General features: G+C 41.6%; 1 pseudogene; it reads right to left on the minus strand.

Moving 5' to 3' along the window:
• Positions 1-11,405: 11,405 nt before the first annotated feature.
• Positions 11,406-11,523, minus strand: LOC124723996 (annotated as a pseudogene).
• Between the last annotated feature and the right edge of the window lie 8,136 nt (positions 11,524-19,659).

The raw sequence follows: 19,659 nt of genomic DNA on the forward strand, positions 1-19,659 counted from the left end.
TTTTTTCCTAGGACACAAGTGGCAACGGGGAGTAGATCTTTTTTGTAGTTCTCTTTCCTGTCCAGAGGAGATAAAAAAACTTAACTGAGTGGTCAGTGCGGCGGACTGCCATATGAGAGGGTCGAGTTGGAGTGGCAGCCGGGTGGGAGATTTTATTCGCTGGGAGCTGGGTGTTGTGATGTCTTTCTCATCATTTCATCCTCATCGACACACAAGTTGCCGAAGTGGAGCCAACTAAGGGACTGGCACCAGGTGACCGGTCTGCCCGACGGTAGGCACCACCACATGCGCATTTCACTTCATTTCACCATCTCACTGACATAACTTGGGTCAGCATTGGAAGATCGTATGACCGCTTATTACCATATCTACAGCGCTCCACAACGACCATTGCGTTCTTTTAGAGTGAATTAATTTTGTACTTTGAGCTTTTCATTTTGGTACGTAGCTTTACACTTCATATCTGTCTGAAAATAATTCCTTTCAGATTCTCAATTTTCTCTTGAAAAATAATTGCTGTTTCGCCGATTTATATATCCGTAAACGACGATATTGCCTGGATACTGGAGACCTCTGCTGACATGTGACGACCGTTACAGCTGGTCGTGTTGATCTCCTGCTCTGAGGTCCAGGAGCCCTCAGGCTGGGGCTGAGACTGCTGTGGGTGTAGTCTGCGGAGGTTTAGAAGAGTGCTCGTCAAGCTCTCTAGACCGTGGCAGGCGCATTTATCATGGGAGACTTGTCAGGGTCTCTGCGTGCAAGTTTCTGGCAAGTCAGTATTGTGGCTTGGGTGATAGAATATTGGAAATAGGAGACAGAAGGAAAAGGAAGGAAGATTAGATTTAACGTCCCGTCGACATTGAGATCATTAGAGACGGAGCACAGTCTCGGATTGTGTAAAGAATGGACAGGTACATCGGCCGTACCCTTTCAAAGGAACCATCCCTGCATTTGCCTGGAGCGACTTAGGGAAATAAAGGAAAACCTAAATCTGGATGACCAGACACGAGTTTGGACCCTCGTCCTCCCGAATACGAGCCTAGTGTGTTGACCACTACACCACCTTCCTCGGTAGGAGACCCGGAACCCAGGAAGTGACGTCACCACATAGCAGTGCCCCTACATTTTGGCTAAATATCTAGTAATGAGAATCTTAGAAATCTTACTACTTTTTATTTAGGGACTATAAATTCCAGATCTCTAGGCTCTGAAAAAACATTATTGTAATAGGAAGAGAAATTAAATAAGATCTAATCGGATGTAGTACGGTTCTCAGAAGTGCGGTGGAAAAAATGATCGGGAAATTATAACCAGGACATAAGTTTTACGGTAGAAGAAGAGAACAGGGAGCAAATTAAACTTCATTAGAAACAAGAAAATTTAAAATTGTGTAAAAGATACTGGAGGAATTTCAAATAGAACAACAAGACTTTTTAAAAAAATAAACAAAATATATTCCATGGAAATGATTTAAGCTTATGCAGCAACGTCTTCACAATCGATGAAGAGGCAGAAGACCTCTAAGAAAAGTTGCGGAATTTCTTAAATAACAGCAAACCACACTATAAGATGCTAATTAGGTTCTGTACTGCGAAAGTAACACAAAAGGAAGTGACAGGTGTCGTATGTTAATAGAATTTGCTGAAGAACAACAACCTTGTATCTCGGTAACGTATAATGAACACATGAAAAAACCGAAAGTATCGACTGATGGAGGGTGGATAGATGACATTAGACAGCAACATGAAAGCATACAGACCGAAAACTCTAGATAAGGCGTTTATCCAGCAGAGGCAGTCAAAAGGATGTTGCCAATGATGATAATATCTCTACAATTGATTGTAAGCTGTCAGAGACCTGTGACTAACATTTGCTACTGACTGATTAATCGCAATTATTTTGCCCACTTTCTGTTCCTTCTTATGTAACATTTGCACGTTTATCCCAGAGCATTCTAATTTTTTTAGCCATAAGGATGCACTGGTGAGTAGTAGGACAATGTATGTTCTGCCCCACATTCCATTGTTGCCAAATTTATTCAAGATGGCGGTGATGACGTCATCCAAGACGGCGGTCTTTAGACTTGGAATCAGCGCATGACGTCATCCAAGATGGCGGATTTTGGCGGGGAAAATAGGCGAATTGGGCTAGCTCCACTAACCTAACCCCCAGAAAATTGGCACGAAATTTGAATTATGCAGGAATAATAGGTCAACTGTGCTATGTCCACTAACCTAACCCTCCAGAAAAAATTGGCGTCAAATTCAAATTCCAACAGGATAATGGCTGCAAAACTGCACTTCTCTTTAGTATTATTCATTATCATTTATCATCATTTATTATCATTTATTATTATTATTTATTATTATTGGCCTACCTACACTAGAAAATTGCGCCAAATCCAAATTCTAATATGATAATGTCTTGAAAACTGTTATTCTATTTATTATTACACTACTGGCCATTAAAATTGCTACACCACAAAGATGATGTGCTACAGACGCGAAATTTAACCAACAGGAAAAAGATGCTGTGATATTCAAATGATTAGCTTTTCAGAGCATTCACACAAGGTTGGCGCCAGTGGCGACACCTGCAACGTGCTGACACGAGGAAAGTTTTCAACCGATTTCTCATACGCAAACAACAGTTGACCAGCGTTGCCTGGTGAAACATTGTTGTGATGCCTCATGGAAGGAGGCGAAATGCGTACCACCACATTTCCGACTTTTATGAAGGTCGGATTGTAGCCTATCACGACTGCAGCTTATCGTATCGCGACATTGCTACACGTGTTGGTCGAGTTCCAATGACTGTTAGCAGAATATGGAATCGGTGGGTTCAGGAGGGTAATACAGAATGCCGTGCTGGATCCCAACGGTCTCGTATCATTAGCAGTCGAGATGACAGGCATCTTATCCACATGGGCGGGCCCCAGTGGTCTCGCAGTTCTAGTCGCGCAGTCCAGAACCACGCGACTGCTACGGTCGCAGGTTTGAATCCTGCCTCGGGCATGGATGTGTGTGATGTCCTTAGGTTAGTTAGGTTTAAATAGTTCTAAATCCTAGGGGACGGATGCCCACAGCTGTTAAGTCCCATAGTGCTCAGAGCCATTTGAAACATTTTTTATCCACATGGCTGTAACAGATAATGCAGCCACGTCTCGATCCCTGAGTCAACAGATGGGGATTTTTGCAAGACAACAACCATCTGCACGAACAGTTCGAGGACGTTTGCAGCAGCATGGACTATCAGCTCGGAGACCATGGCTGCATTTACCCTTGACGCTGCATCACAGACAGGAGCACCTGCGATGGTGTACTCAACAACGAACCTGGGTGCATGAATGGCAAAACGTCATTTTTTCAGATGAATCCAGGTTCTGTTTACAGCATCATGATGGTCACATCCGTCTTTGGCGACATCGCAGTGAACGCACATTGGAAGCATGTATTCGTCATCGCCATACTGGCGTATCACCCGGAGCAGACGTTACATTTCAGATGTATTACGACCCGTGGCTCTACCCTTCATTCGATTCCTGTGCAATCCTACATTTCAGGCGGATAATGCACGACCGCATGTTGCAGGTCCTGTACGGGCCTTTCTGGATACAGAAAATGTTCGACTGCTGCCTTGGCCAGCACATTCTCCAGATCCCTCATCAATTGAAAACGTCTGGTCAATGGTGGCCGAGCAACTGGCCATCACAATATGCCTGTCACTACTCTTGATGAACTGTGGTATCGTGTTGAAGCTGTATGGACAGTTGTACCTGTACACGCCATTCAAGCTCTGTTTGACTCAATTCCCAGGCGTACCAAGGCCGTTATTAAGGCCAGAGGTCGTTGCTCTGGGTAATGATTTCTCAGGATCTATACACCCAAAATGCGTGAAAATGTAATCACATGTCAGTTCTAGTAAAATATATTAGTCCAATGAATACCCGTTTATCATCTGCATTTCTTCTTAGTGTAGCAATTTTAATGGCCAGTAGTGTATTATCATTAATTATTTATTCAAGATGTCCGATTTCGGCGGGAAGAAAGCCATTTGCGTTACATCCACACTGGTAGCAGTTACTTCTGTAAAATATCTGGGAGTATGCGTACAGCACGATTTGAAGTGGAATGATCATATAAAATTAATTGTTGGTAAGGTGAGTGCCAGGATGAGATTCATTGGGAGAGTCCTTAGACAATGTAGTCCATCAACAAAAGAGGTGGCTTACAAAACACTTGTTCGACCTATACTTGAGTATTGCTCATCAGTGTGGGATCTGTACCAGGTGAGGTTGACAGAGGAGATAGAGAAGATCCAAAGAAGAACAGCGCTTTTCATCACAGGGTTATTTGGTAAGCGTGACAGCGTTATGGAGATGTTTAGCAAACTGAAGTGGCAGACTCTGCAAGAAATGCACTCTGCATCGCGGTGTAGCTTGCTGTCCAGGTTTCGAGAGGGTGCATTTCTGGATGAGGTATCGAATATATTGCTTCCCCCTACTTATACCTTCCTCCATGTAAAGTTAGGCAGATTCGAGCGCGCACAGAGGCTTTCCAGCAGTCGTTCTTCCCGCGAAACCATACGCGACTGAAACAGGATGGGAGGTAATGACAGTGGCACGTAAAGTGCCCTCCGCCACACACCAGTGGATGGCTTGCGGAGTATAAATGTAGATGTAGATAGCAAAAATCTGTCTCAAGTTCAAATTCCAACACGATAATCGATCACACCTACGAAATGGTCCACATCCTACGAACTTTAACTGTCATTTATGTTTTTTCACTGCTAACCTATCAAAATTGCGTCAAATAATAAGGTGCACTTGTACTAACGTAATTCACATCTTGTTATTTTGCAGGAAATTCAGATACCAGCAGGATATTGCGTCACAACACAAAAAAGGCGGGAAAATAGGCCAATTGTGCTATGTCCACTAACCTAACACCCCATCCTCTAGAAAATGGCGGCAAGTTCAAATGGCGGCTTAGTACAAATTGTCGCCAGCAGAGGAGGCTACCACTGGCGCCAAGTGGGCCCCTCACCCCACCTCACAGCCGTCGGTAGCGGTCCATGCGCCCCAGCAGCCGCTCGGAACGAGCACTCTCTGGTGTTGGTACTGGGTACCAGACCTTGTGGTGAACACACTACGTGGCGCCATCTTAGATTACGGTACGTGCGTCACTACAGCGTCCTCTAGCGGCATCAATTTCAACTAAGTCAGTTGCGCTATGGACTCAGTGGCGAATACACTTGGTGGTGGTGCTGCCTCTAATTGTTTCAATAAAGGCTGGTGTATGATTGACGATTAGCAAAGAGAGTCTTTTACGTCGGTTATTATTTTTGACAATTTACGAGTTATTTGGCCATATGGACGTAGATGTACTGCATTATTTAAGAGTGGTTCGCACGTTTGTAGGCTGTGCAATGCGTTATTTTTGACGGTATACAATTAGCAAGAGTGTGTGTACAGCCCTATAGATGAGTTATGTAACAGTGGTTTGCAGGTCTGCATGCTGTGGGAGATGTCAGAGCGCGTGTTCTGTGAAAAATATACTTCATCCCTAAATAAATTGCTGGCAAATAAATAAAGTACACTCCTGCCTTCCTCCATCAGCCTAGTGCGGACTGAGACCTTTTACCACCTGCCCCTAGGAAGAGGTTTCGGTCTGGCGACTTAGGTTAGTGGTGCTACTTGTGAGCTTCGTTTGCCACAATTTTCTTACGTCGATAGCGAAAACGCAAGTGAGCTTTGTTTACTGGCAGATTTCACACTTGGCGCCTGATTCTAGGAGGAAGTGGCGGTCGGGCGACTGAGGTTAGTACATGTGTCCTTTCTTTACGTGCAATTTTGTTAGGTTTGTAGTGAAAGCAGAAGTGACTATTCTTTACTGCCAGAATTCAAACACGGCGACGGTTCCTAGGAAGAGGTGGCGGTCTGGTCCTTGCAAAGTAGTTGAAAGTAGACTGTTGAACAAGTTTTTGATACGTATATGGTTCAAGAATCATGAAAGAAGGTTGTATACCTGGAAGAATCCTGGAGATACTAAAAGGTATCAGATAGATTACATAATGGTAAGACAGAGATTTAGGAACCAGGTTTTAAATTGTAATACATTTCCAGGGGCAGATGTGGATTCTGATCACAATCTATTGGTTATGAGCTGCAGATTGAAACTGAAGAAACTGCAAAAAGGCGGGAATTTAAGGAGATGGGACCTGGATAAACTGAAAGAACCAGAGGTTGTACAGAGTTTCAGGGAGAGCGTAAGGGAACAACTGACGGGAATGGGGGAAAGAAATACAGTAGAAGAAGAATGGGTAGCTCTGAGGGATGAAGTAGTGAAGGCAGCAGAGGAAATCCTTGGGTAACAGAAGAAATATTGAATTTAATTGATGAAAGGAGAAAATATAAAAATGCAGTAAATGAAGCAGGCAAAAAGGAATACAAACGTCTCAAAAATGAGATCGACAGGAAGTGCAAAATGGCTAAGCAGGGATGGCTGGAGGAGAAATGTAAGGATGTAGAGGCTTGTCTCACTAGGGGTAAGATAGATACTGCCTACAGGAAAATTAAAGAGACCTTTGGAGAGAAGAGAACCACTTGTATGAATATCAAGAGCTCAGATGGCAACCCAGTTCTAAGCAAAGAAGGGAAGGTAGAAAGTTGGAAGGAGTATATAGAGGGTTTATACAAGGGCGATGTACTTGAAGACAATATTATGGAAATGGAAGAGGATGTAGATGAAGATGAAATGGGAGATAAGATACCGCGTGAAGAGTTTGACAGAGCACTGAAAGACCTGAGTCGAAACAAGGCCCCTGGAGTAGACAACATTCCATTAGAACTACTGCTGGCCTTGGGAGAGCCAGTCATGACAATACTCTACCATCTGGTGAGCAAGATGTATGAGACAGGCGAAATACCCTCAGACTTCAAGAAGAATATAATAATTCCAATCCCAAAGAAAGCAGGTGTTGACAGATGTGAAAATTACCGAATTATGAGTTTAATAAGTCACAGCTGCAAAATACTAACGCGAATTCTTTACAGACGAATGGAAAAACTGGTAGAAGCGGACCTCGGGGAAGATCAGTTTGGATTCCGTAGAAATGTTGGAACACGTGAGGCAATACTAACCTTACGACTTATCTTAGAAGAAAGATTAAGAAAAGGCAAACCTACGTTTCTAGCATTTGTAGACTTAGGGAAAGCTTTTGACAACATTAACTGGAATACTCTCTTTCAAATTCTGAAAGTGGCAGGGGTAAAATACAGGGAGCGAAAGGCTATTTACAATTTGTACAGAAACCAGATGGCAGTTATAAGAGTCGAGGGGCATGAAATGGAAGCAGTAGTTGGGAAAGGAGTGAAACAGGGTTGTAGCCTCTCCCCGATGTTATTCAATCTGTATATTGAGCAAGCAGTAAAGGAAACAAAAGAAAAGTTCGGAGTAGCTGTTAAAATCCATGGAGAAGAAATAAAAACTTTGAGGTTCGCCGATGACATTGTAATTCTGTCAGAGACAGCAAAGGACTTGGAAGAGCAGTTGAACGGAATGGACAGTGTCTTGAAAGGAGAATATAAGATGAACATCAACAAAAGCAAAACGAGGATAATGGAATGTAGTCAAATTAAATCGGGTGATGCTGAGGGGATTAGATTAGGAAATGAGACACTTAAAGTAGTAAAGTTGTTTTGCTATTTAGGGAGTAAAATAACTGATGATGGTCGAAGTAGAGAGTATATAAAATGTAGACTGGCAATGGCAAGGAAAGCGTTTCTGAAGAAGAGAAATTTGTTAACATCGAGTATAGATTTAAGTGTCAGGAAATCGTTTCTGAAAGTATTTGTATGGAGTGTAGCCATGTATGGAAGTGGACAAGAAGAGAATAGAAGCTTTCGAAATGTGGTGCTACAGAAGAATGCTGAAGATAAGGTGGGTAGATCACGTAACTAATGAGGAGGTATTGAATAGGATTGGGGAGAAGAGAAGTTTGTGGCACAACTTGACTAGAAGAAGGGATCGGTTGGTAGGACATGTTTTGAGGCATCAAGGGATCACAAATTTGGGCAGCGTGGAGGGTAAAAATCGTAGAGGGAGACCAAGAGATGAATACACTAAGCAGATTCAGATGGATGTAGGTTGCAGTAGGTACTGGGAGATGAAGAAGCTTGCACAGGATAGAGTAGCATGGAGAGCTGCATCAAACCAGTCTCAGGACTGAAGACCACAACAACAACAACATGAAATTGTAAATTCAGTTCTTTAATATGATTAAAACTGAAATGAAATTAAGTACTTGGGTTAGATTGCTGATGTGGGTGTTAGCATATTTACAGAAGACTATATCCGGCACGGCTACGGAGGTGGCGGACGAGTGTGTGTGACGTAAGCGATTGGAAGGCCTCGGGGTGGCGAGGCGGCGCATGTCATGTTATAACAGGCGTGGGCGAGAGAGAGAGTAGACGATCTTATGTCAGTTAACTTAGTGAGAGCAAGCCACGTGGTGGACCAGGGGTTGTGTGACGTTGGGGAAGGTTCGACTCTCGTGGGAACGATTTTGGCGCGAAACTTGTGGGATGGCCGAATACACGTGAATGAATGGACAACCTACCGTTGTGATGTCAAATGGGCAGGTTGGAACGAGCAAAACATGTTTACGCCGCTGCACCCGCGCAGTCCGAGCAGCCGCTACCGATGGCTGTGTGGTGGGGTGAGGCGCCCGCTTGCTTGTGGGCCGGCGGCGGCGCCGGGGGAAGCCTCCTCTGCTGGCGACGATTTGAACTAAGCCAGTTGGAGTCCGGACCTAGTGCTGAACACACCTGCATGATATTGTTTAAATAATAGGAAAGACAAGACCGGTTTTCCTGCCCTTATTGTGCTGGAATTTGAACTTCCCGCCATTTTTCTTGGGGAGGGGGTTATGTTAGTGGAGGTAGGCCAAGTGTACAATCTTACACCACATCGTCGATACACTGGGTGCAGCCATCTCGATTGACGTCACGGTCGCCATCTTGGATGACGTCACAGATGAGAGCGCCTTCTGTTTGTGGCGATGTGTATTAATTCAGTTGGAGTCCTGGCCTTGTTGGTGAACCCACCTGCATGGAATTGTTTAAATAAAGTCTTATGTCCAAGACCTTTTCCCACGAATCCTTAGGAGTTGGTGGAAATCTGGTGACTAAGGTAGTAAACTGTCTTTTCTTTCGCGCCATTTTGATAGCTTAGTAGACATATGGGACTTGAAGTTCGTTTATCGCAAAAATTAAGTGTTGGTGCCAGTTCGTAGGAGGAAGTGGCGGTCGGGTGACTTAGCTTAGTGGAGGTAGGGCAAGTGAGCTATTTTCGTGCGTTTTTCTTTGATTAGTATAGTTAAGAGCGGTGTGGCGCATTATCATGTTGGAAATTGAACTTCCCGCCATTTTCTAGGGGGTGGGGGGTTAGGTTAGTGGACGTAGCACAATTGGTCTATTTTCCCGCCTTTTTCGTGGTGTGACGCATTATCCTGCCAGAATTTGAATTTCCTGCAAAATAACAGGATGTGAATTACGTTAGTACAAGTGCAGTACAAGCACAATTTTTATAGGTTAGCAGTGAAAAAACATAAATGACAGTTAAAGGTCGTAGGATGTGGACTATTTCGTAGGTGTGATCGATTATGGTGTTGGAATTTGAACTTGTGACAGATTTTTATTATGGATGTAACACAAGTGGCTTTCTTCCCACTGTAATCTGACATCTTGAATAAATAATAAATGAGAATAGTAATAAATAGGAATATAGTATTTGTGACATTATTGTGTTGGAATTTGAATTTGGCCCAATTTTCTTGTGGAGGTAGGCCAATCCTAAATAATAATAATTGTAAATAATAATAAATGATAATAAATTATAATAATTGATAGTGAATGATAATAAATGATAATGAATAATAGTGAATAATAATAAAGACAAGTACGATTTTGCAGCCAATATCCTGTTGGAATCTGAATTTGATGCCAATTTTTTCTGGAGGGTTAAGTTAGTGACATAGCACAGTTGACCTATTTTCCTGCCAAAATTCAAATTTCTCACCAATTTTCTGGGGGTTAGATTAGTGGAGGTAGCCCAATTCGCCTATTTTCCCGCCAAAATTCAAACTTCCCCCCAAAATCCGCCATCTTGGATGACGTCATGCGCTGTTGCCAAGTCTACAGGCCGCCATCTTGTATGTCGTCTTCGCCATCATCTTGAATAAATTTGGCAACAGTGGAATGTGGGGCAAAACATTCTCTGTCCTACTATTCTGGTGTAGGTCACTTGTTCGATAGATAAATGCCGTAGTAGAAATCCAGGTTCCTCATCCTGTTTTGGCACTTTTCTGGTTTTAGATCTCTCTTAGGGTTTGACCCATTATAGTTGAAACACCCAGCATACCCATGAAGTAAAGCCACTGTCTGGCAAAGCTGTCATCAACACGAAGCTTGTTTTGAGCAATGCTGAGTTTTGTAAAGCTTCGTTGTATTGTAGTTAGCATGCCCTTTCCTTCTTCCAAACACTAAACTGACCTAATCCGCCAGTTACGGGGTATTCAGTTTAACGTGGAACCCGAACCAAAGTCGACTCGTTATTTTTCACATTAAATACTCATTACCAGAGGGAAAAGAATAAGGATAAGATTGTCTGACCTTTCGTTCGTACGATTTGCTTTAGAGTTCGGTGGTTTCTGTCCGTTAATTTCAGGGGTCTACAAGTTTGAAAGATGGATTTAATGCTTCCCTGGTGACTGCACTACACAGACTCTCCACATTGAATCTTGATGCATGAAACTGATGTGAAATTCCACCAACAGAATGACAGAAGTTTTGCCCCGATCGAACTCACTCAATGCTCTGTCCCGATCCATGCGACAGAAACCACATCTGTCATTTGCCTGCCTTCGACAATCGGACATCCTACCTTCGCATTCAGTTCCTACAGTGAGACGTCCGAAGGCTACTGGCCACACTATGTTTTGCGAAGATATTACTGTAGTCCGATACAACTTTTTTCTCTTTTTCTTTCATGTTTCCACCTACAGAGGATTGCAATAGTGCAGGTTTTGTGTTTCCTTCTATATACGTTCTGCAACTGCCATCAAAGGAATTATTATCTTGTATTTTCTGCTGTTGTGTGCTTAACGTGTTGTTAAAATATTTTTTATGTCCGTAAAATTGTAAAAAAAACTCCGTCCGAGCAGGCCTCGGAAGGCCCAACGGTACCGACTGGCCGCCGTGTCATCCTCAGCACATAGGCGTCAGTGGATGCGGATATGGAGGGGCATGTAGTCAGCAGACCGTATGTCAGTTTCGAGACCGGAGCCGCTACTTCTCATTCAAGTAGCTCCTCAGTTTCCCTCACAAGGGCTGAGTGCACCCCGCTTACCAACAGTGCTCGGCAGACCGGATGGTCACCCATCCAAGTGCTAGCCCAGCCCGACAGCGCTTAACTTCGACGATCTGACGAGAATCGGTGTTACCACTGTGGCAAGGCCGTTGGCCCGTAAAATTGTAAAAGTTTAAAATATTGTAATCTAGGTAATCATCTACGAGAGGGCCGAACTTTGAAATGAATCGAGAGGTCTTTGTGTAGAACGGTAATGAAAGAGTCTGAACAAATGGGCAGAGACTGATTGTTGTCGTGCGCGAGCGTGTGGATGCCGTGTCGGTAGCAGCAGCTTCAAATTGTGTTTTCGGTTTATAGCGATGACTGTTTTCGATACATATCGCGGACTGTGAAATTAAAATATAAATATATTAAAGTACTCCCAATCGTGGACCATCGTCTCACAAATTAAACTTGAAAATTATGACGTGTGGACAGTTTTATATTACACGTTTTTAAATTGATATAAAAAGTGCAAGAGCCGCATACGAATCCCTAAACCCAGAAAGAAAGCCCTGGAGATTTGTGCTTGTGAATTTTTAATAGCGATGGCACTACTTCTAAGATTTATAAAGAAAAATATTGGGAGCATGCGATACGTAATTGTTGCACGAATAGTTCACCTCATAACTATTATTTTTTTGCATGCACCCACGTTTTTTGTTATGAATCTTACAAGTATTGCTTACAATTAAAAATACACAAGTACAAAGTCTTATGACTATTTATACTGGGACAGGAAGCTGTATGAGAGTACGAGAAATTATTTTACACTTTTTTGTTCGGTTCGGTTATATTAAAATATTGTTTTTATTTAATTAATTATGTTCTGGTTTTTAAACATTTTGAAGAGATATTTTTATTTAAATAATTATTTGTATCTATACTAGCATTTTACTACAGCTTGTCTCAAGTTCGTGTGTGTCCCATGTATTGTACACGCCTGTCACTACCTACTGCTCAGCTGCACACATCCACTTGCATACCACCTGGAACGCATTCCGCCACTACCTGCGCAACATGCCAGTCCTGTAGCGGCAGCGCAGCTGAGATGTCAGACATTACCCAACCTTTTTCACTGCCACCGCCAATTTCCCCTCTCTACCGAACAGACCGACGGGAATAATATTGCATTGCCATCCAGTACTGAGATATGTCTATAATTTCAAGTCTCTAACTCATCGTGAAGATAGTTTAAAACAAACTGAAAAATTTGTGCCAAACAGACAGACAGCCGAGACAACGACTTAATAACGACATGTAAAAATAATGTGAAAGCCACAAAATTGGAACAATGAAGAGACACGTTTGCCAAGTGGACTGTTTACAATGGACAGGATGGACTGTGAAGTATAAATGTGATTCTTGGCATGGCCTAATATTTCACGAAATAAGAACCTGAAGGCTATGATGTTTGGACAGTGGAGTAACGTGTTTAAAAGGGAAACTGTTTTTAATGCGTAGCGTGGCCTGCGATATTTGTATGTACTGAACTGCTTCACACCACAAACTAATATCTAAGAAAGAAGTATAAAAAGCATGAGGTTCGAACTGTGGTCAGAAATGTTAAATAGGCGCAGTGATGTTGGTAAACACCACGTTCATTCTGAGTGAAGCACATTCGGTCTGCTTTGCCGACTACAGATATTTCAGTCAATGAGGAGACTGTAAATAATACACTTTCTATTGCATCTACATACAAGCGGCCGTTTTAAAAATGGCAGTTGCAGCTGCAGTGCTTAATAAAAATTACGCTAACATGATTTATGGGCCACCAACGTTGAATGACGTTACTCCACTTCCGACAGCTAAATGTTTCTTCATCGGACATTATGACTGTTAGCAAGCTCACTTCTTGCAAATTAGTTTCAAAATTACTTATACAATAAACATACAATTTTTTGATGAAGTTACTTTTACAATTTCTCATTGCTGTTACCTATCTAGCGTTACTTAAAACTCAGGAATTTTAAATTATACTTCCAGTAATTTACAAAGGTTAATCTGAAGTTAATTTCCTTTATTAAAAGCTTGTTGTAGAACAATATTACATTTTTACGGATACACCCTCTTTTGACATTGGCTTAATTCTTGTGGCATTTTCGTGTGTCATGTATTCGTCTGTAGTGATAAAAATTTTTGTTATTTTAGGCTTTCTACGTCATTTGCTGCATATACATCTCTATCTGCAATGTTTGTAAGTCTTAATTCTTTCTTTTGCATGATAAGCCTTATTGCGTGTCGAATTGCGTGTTGTTTAATGCGATGTGCTAGTAAAATATGTACGTAGTATATTGTCCCAAAAGATCTGTTGGATATGGCCCATCAGGAAAGAGCAACACTGGAGAAGCATTTAGACCATGTGAAAACTTTGTATCTAACAGATATGTGTTGGCTGGCGTTTGTTTCATCTCAGAGCTCGTCATACTTTGATATGCCAGCGACATTGTATGACCTTGCTACCTTTTTCTGCTTAATATGAGTTAGTACTTGAGTCCGAGGGAGCGCAATGTTCAGTGAATTCTGGGAACAGTCAAAATTTTATGTTTTTGTTTATTCAAAGGTTAAATGCTAGAGATATTATACTATTTTAATTACGGACTGGTGATGTTTCCTTCACTTTTAATATTTTTTCTCTTAGATTCTGCTTCATTTCGAAACATTAGTTATTTTTACAATCAAATATTTATAAGAAGTTGGTGATATCTGATATAAGTAATAGTAGGAAGGCCCCTGCTTCATTACAGTTTATAACTTCTGATTAAGATGTTTCCGATCACCAGTTTTTGTCTTACTTTGTCATTTTTGTGCTTTTCCATTGATTCGAAAGTTTATTTCTCATTCTCTATTTCCTTTCTCTAACATTGTTCTTCCCATTTTATCTCAGAGATTTACATCTACATCTGCTTCCTGCATTCAGTTTAAATGGGCAGCTGAACTCTTAACAATCTCAGGAATATCATAAAGGCTATTTTTGTCTAATTTTTTCTTAGCAGTTACTTTTCAAGTGCTGAGGTACTAGGTTTCCTTATTTACACATTTATTTTACCTGGCAATGCGCATAGTATAAGAGGTGTACATAAAAATAATTGAACGTCAACCGTGTAAAGGTTTATTCGTCTTAATCGATATCTCAGTCGCGTGTGATCGGGAAATTAATGATAAAGTAGTTCCGAACAATCGAGGTCAGTCGAATGTGGAATTTAAATCCTGACGTCATCCCCATCATTATTGGTGCCATAACATGAAGGGCGCCCTGTCTATAATCAAAGGATATAGTAAACACAGTGAGCTACAATGTATAGCATTGTTTGGAACCGCCCCTATCTTGAGTAAGGTGCGAAAGCCGCATAAAGCATTAGGCCTACTCCCCAGGAATCTGGAAGTAACCTAGTGTACACTTGACTGTACCCAACAGCGTAAACTCCTCTTTGAGGAATAGTAGTGATAGTAATGATTGTAGGTATTACAGAAATGTCAGTCTTATTAACACAGTGTAAAGCAGTTTTGTCGTAAACATACAATGGCGTACAAACAGAAATGCATGGAAGCACTGCTGGAGAAATAAAATCTAGAAGTAGTTAACTGTTCCGGGGAAGGGACAGAAATAGTAGGGTAAAGATAGTAGATGAGATGGAAGGGGGGGAGGGGGGGGAGGGGACAGAAATATTGACGAGAAATCTTGGATAGTGTTGGACAGAAAGAAGACCACTGGTATACGTCAACAGAGAAGGTAGACGATGACAGTAGGTAAAGCTTTCATCTTCTCTCGAATCCAGTATCGTTTTGGATCAGGTGCAGGTGACTGGGTACTGTGTACCGGAGTCGCATGACAAATGGAGAAGGAGACGCAACAAGATTTAGTGTTATGTACAGAAATAGCCAAGATGTTGGAGGTACCAGATCTTTTATTGCGGTTATAAAAAGATGATAGGTATTTTACATGTGAGGAAAGATACTGAAAACACCATTGGCTAAATAAGCTGCGAAGAAGATAGCAAATTACATCGCTTATCACGTCGCATATGCCCAACCTGAGAATAGGAGGGACTGACGTCTCAAACGACCCATTGTTAGAAACATGCATTGGGTGGAAAAAAAAGCATTCCCATGTGTAATGCGGTGTAGGGAGACCATTGGTATTCAAAGCAGTTTACAGTCCTCTTGGAATGAATAAATACAGGTGGTGTATGGTTTGAAGGGAACTTTTTTTTTTACCATTCTTCTTGCAAAATAATGCCAAGGTCAGGTAACAATAATGGAGGTAGATAGCGATCACGCATCCTTCTTTCCGAAGGAGACCACAAGGGCCCAATAGTATTGACATCTAGTGACTGAAATGGCCAGGAGAGATGCGACATTTCATCCTCGTACTCATAAAACCAGTCTAGGACTAAGCGAGCTCTTTGAAGAGAGGCCCTGAGGTCTCTGAACACAGCCTCATCATTTTTACCATTAGATGGACCTGATTAGCCAGAATGGTCACATAATCGTCGGCTGTAACGCGACTTTGGGGCCCGTAGAATACTACGTTATGGCTGCCAAGCCCCCGCCATGTTTCACTCTTGGGACGTAAAGTCGGACATAATTTGGAAAGAGTGTGAAACAAACTCAACTGACGTTCTACGTTAGTTCTACAGTTAAGGTTTTACGGTTTTGGCAACACGATTACCTGTCAGGAGCATTTGCATCACTGATGTGTTTTTCTAGAATTTCCCGTTTATGTATTTCCCTTCTTGTTGTTTTGGTGCTGACGGTGTTTGTAAATGTAACTTTCAGTCCTACAGTGTCTTTTGCAGCTGTCGTCCTCTAAATTTTCGTCATAATTCTCTTCAAAGACCGTCCGTCACGATCACTCGACACAACTTTCTTCCGCGTTGTGATTTCGCGTTCGACAATTATGCGCCTTCCGTGTATGCGGTATAATTTTCGATTCGGTGCCTCTCGAAATACCAAACACTCCGGCCAGCGCTCACTACACAGAATACTGTTTTGACCACAATTCACACTTGAGGACATTGCACAGGTGTCTTTAGTATTCAAATACACCAGCGCAACATGCTTGGCTAGCATCTGCATTTGTATTGAAGCATTAATTTCTCGCGGCGTTTCCATAATTTTGCCCACGCCATGTATATAACGCAGGTATTCATAGCGAGCCTAAGTCGTATAGAGTTTCCGCAATTTTAAACTACAAGTATATCAAAGTAGTAAAGATTTGTCACGATTGATGACTGGACTAGTTTTTGTTTTATTTTAGGTGGAAATGTTTTTCTAAATCCTTGGATTTCATGCAAGCAAGATAGAGGTTTCCTGTATACTGAGACTGCTTATAGGAAATCTCTCTCTTGCCAAAACGCAACTTAAAAGCTTAGAATAAAATATTTTCACGTAAAGTAAGGTAGCCGCCCCCCCCCCCCCCTTTGTTACAGGTTTCCTCGTTCACCGTAGCTGATGTAAAAGTTGCAACACTTAGTCACGTTTCTGTCAGGCTATTTTGATGCTACAGATAATGGCACACTTTGCTTATCGGCCTGTAGCTGATACTGCCACTCTAGAACAAATGATAAATTCAAAATGCACATTCTTGCTATCTTATCGCGACATTTTACTCTTGCAACTGAGGCCAGAACAGGACGATTGACCCAATCTGTGAAAGACAGAAGAAGAAGAAGAAGAATTGTTTTCAAGTATAGTTTTTAAGACATCCTCCGTTGTCGGATGTCGGATAGAAAACAGATTTACCTGTGCCAGTTCGTCCTCGGCTCGGTAGGCAGTAGCCTTGATGGTGACGGTACGTTAAATTCCAAAGCTACTCCTCACCGAAGAAAGGTGCCTGCCTGGAGGTCGTTAGAGGCGGAGCGCCGGCTCAGGAAGGCAAAGCTGGCTGAACGACCTCGTTCGCGGAATCATCCCAGCCTTCGCCCGTATTACAGAGAAGCGATGGTACAGCGGAGAAATGAAAATCTCGCGTTGGTCAAATGTGAATCCAGTGTTTTAACCGCTGCTCCACTTCGCGCTCTATCATAATTTTAAACGGGTAGTTAACAACGATGCACGTACGTGAAACCGACCAAAATTATCAAAAATATTTTATTGACTCTTCATTTACTAGATATTATTGAAATTTCAGTTCCTGAATATTACGTTATAATTGCACTCCTAAGTGTGATAAAAATAATGATTGGCAAAAGCTTGCATGGGACCACGCCTCTCCCTCGTTCTGTATTCCCTCACATTATTTATTCCTGCGGTGTTTTCTTCCAGTTTTATGCAATCACCGTACAGGGAATGTTTGTGTAGTACATCAAGAAGGTTGAGGAATAGCATCACTGCCACTAGTTTTTTATTCTTTGGTTTGCTGTGTGTGTTTAGAAGTGGCTGCAAAGGAGTAAAAATTATGAAAGTTGCGCGTAGATCTATCATTACAATCTGTAGTATGCCTCTTTCCAGTGAAGCGTAATTACTACACATTAATAATCTCGGCATACTACGAACTCTACAGGTGCTAGAATTTGATCCAGGAGCTCTCACACTGTCGGTATGGAAGGAAATCGTCAAAGGAGAATTTCTGCAGCTGACGCTGTTGTTAGTCAGTTTGAAAATCAGATTAACCAAAGAAGACAAAGAAAGCAAAGGCTGATTGAGAATGAATAGGAGTATGCATTCGATTTGCACGAGTTCACACACAAAAAGTAAGGCCATATACTATAACTGCCAAATCTTTGATTCAGGTTTCCCGTAACTTACAGTTTGTAAACTTCACCTTTTCGTCACAAACCACTGACGTTAGAGTACTTAAATTTGGCATGCAACTAGTCAATACTATAGTGTAATATTCTGTGGAAGTAATTTTCATTTAATAGAGTAATAAGGCATTTATGAAAGAGAAAAGCCCTAAAATTTGATGTTTTTTTCTACAAATATTTGAAGAGCAGTAAAAATTCAGCGAAAGAAGGTATCAAAATTATGTTCACAGATGTTTGTAATAAAGATATATCACATTTTGCACAAATATGCATTGACTTTGTTCTGATAAGTTTTTCACGAAAAGAACATTTGTACTCACCTTGTTGAAGAAAATTCACTTGCTTATAATTAAGAACATGTAGCGTCAATAAGCACGAAAATTTTTGTATGTAGGCGATATGCATATAACATTTCTTAACAACTGTTCCAAATTTAGTTGCATTTTCTTGAAAACTTTGGATATATATATATATATATATATATATATATATATATATATATATATATATATATATATATAGGGTGAGTCACCTAACGTTACCGCTGGATATATATCGTAAACCACATCATATACTGACGAACCGATTCCACAGACCGAACGTGAGGAGAGGGGCTAGTGTAATTGGTTAATACAAACCATACAAAAATGCACGGAAGTATGTTTTTTAACACAAACCTACGTTTTTTTAAATGGAACCCCGTTAGTTTTGTTAACACATCTGAACATATAAACAAATACGTAATCAGTGCCGTTTGTTGCATTGTAAAATGTTAATTACATCCGGAGATATTGTAGCCTAAAGTTGACGCTTGAGTACCACTCCTCCGCTGTTCGATCGTGTGTATCGGAGAGCACCGAATTACGTAGGGATCCAAAGGGAACGGTGATGGACCTTAGGTACAGAAGAGACTGGAACAGCACATTACGTCCACATGCTAACACCTTTTTATTGGTCTTTTTCACTGACGCACATGTACATTACCACGAGGGGTGAGGTACACGTACACACGTGGTTTCCGTTTTCAATTACGGAGTGGAATAGAGTGTGTCCCGACATGTCAGGTCAATAGATGTTCAATGTGGTGGCCATCATTCGCTGCACACAGTTGCAATCTCTGGCGTAATGAATGTCGTACACGCCGCAGTACATCTGGTGTAATGTCGCCGCAGGCTGCCACAATACGTTGTTTCATATCCTCTGGGGTTGTAGGCACATCACGGTACACATTCTCCTTTAACGTACCCCACAGAAAGAAGTCCTAAGCACTATGGGACTTAACATTAGAGATCATCAGTCCCTTACACTTAGATTTACTTAAACCTAACTAACCTAGGGACATCACACACATCCATGCAACCCAAAGAGATTCTGGTCGAATGTAAACTACACCAGTGGCAAAAAAACAGTCAATACCGTCACTGCGCGATAGCGACGGAAATGTTACCGATGATGGTGCCACTAAAGCGGAGTTACTTAATACAGTAGTCTGTAATTCCTTC

The sequence above is a fragment of the Schistocerca piceifrons genome, chromosome X, assembly GCF_021461385.2.
Source record: "Schistocerca piceifrons isolate TAMUIC-IGC-003096 chromosome X, iqSchPice1.1, whole genome shotgun sequence".
Lineage (NCBI taxonomy): Eukaryota > Metazoa > Arthropoda > Insecta > Orthoptera > Acrididae > Schistocerca > Schistocerca piceifrons.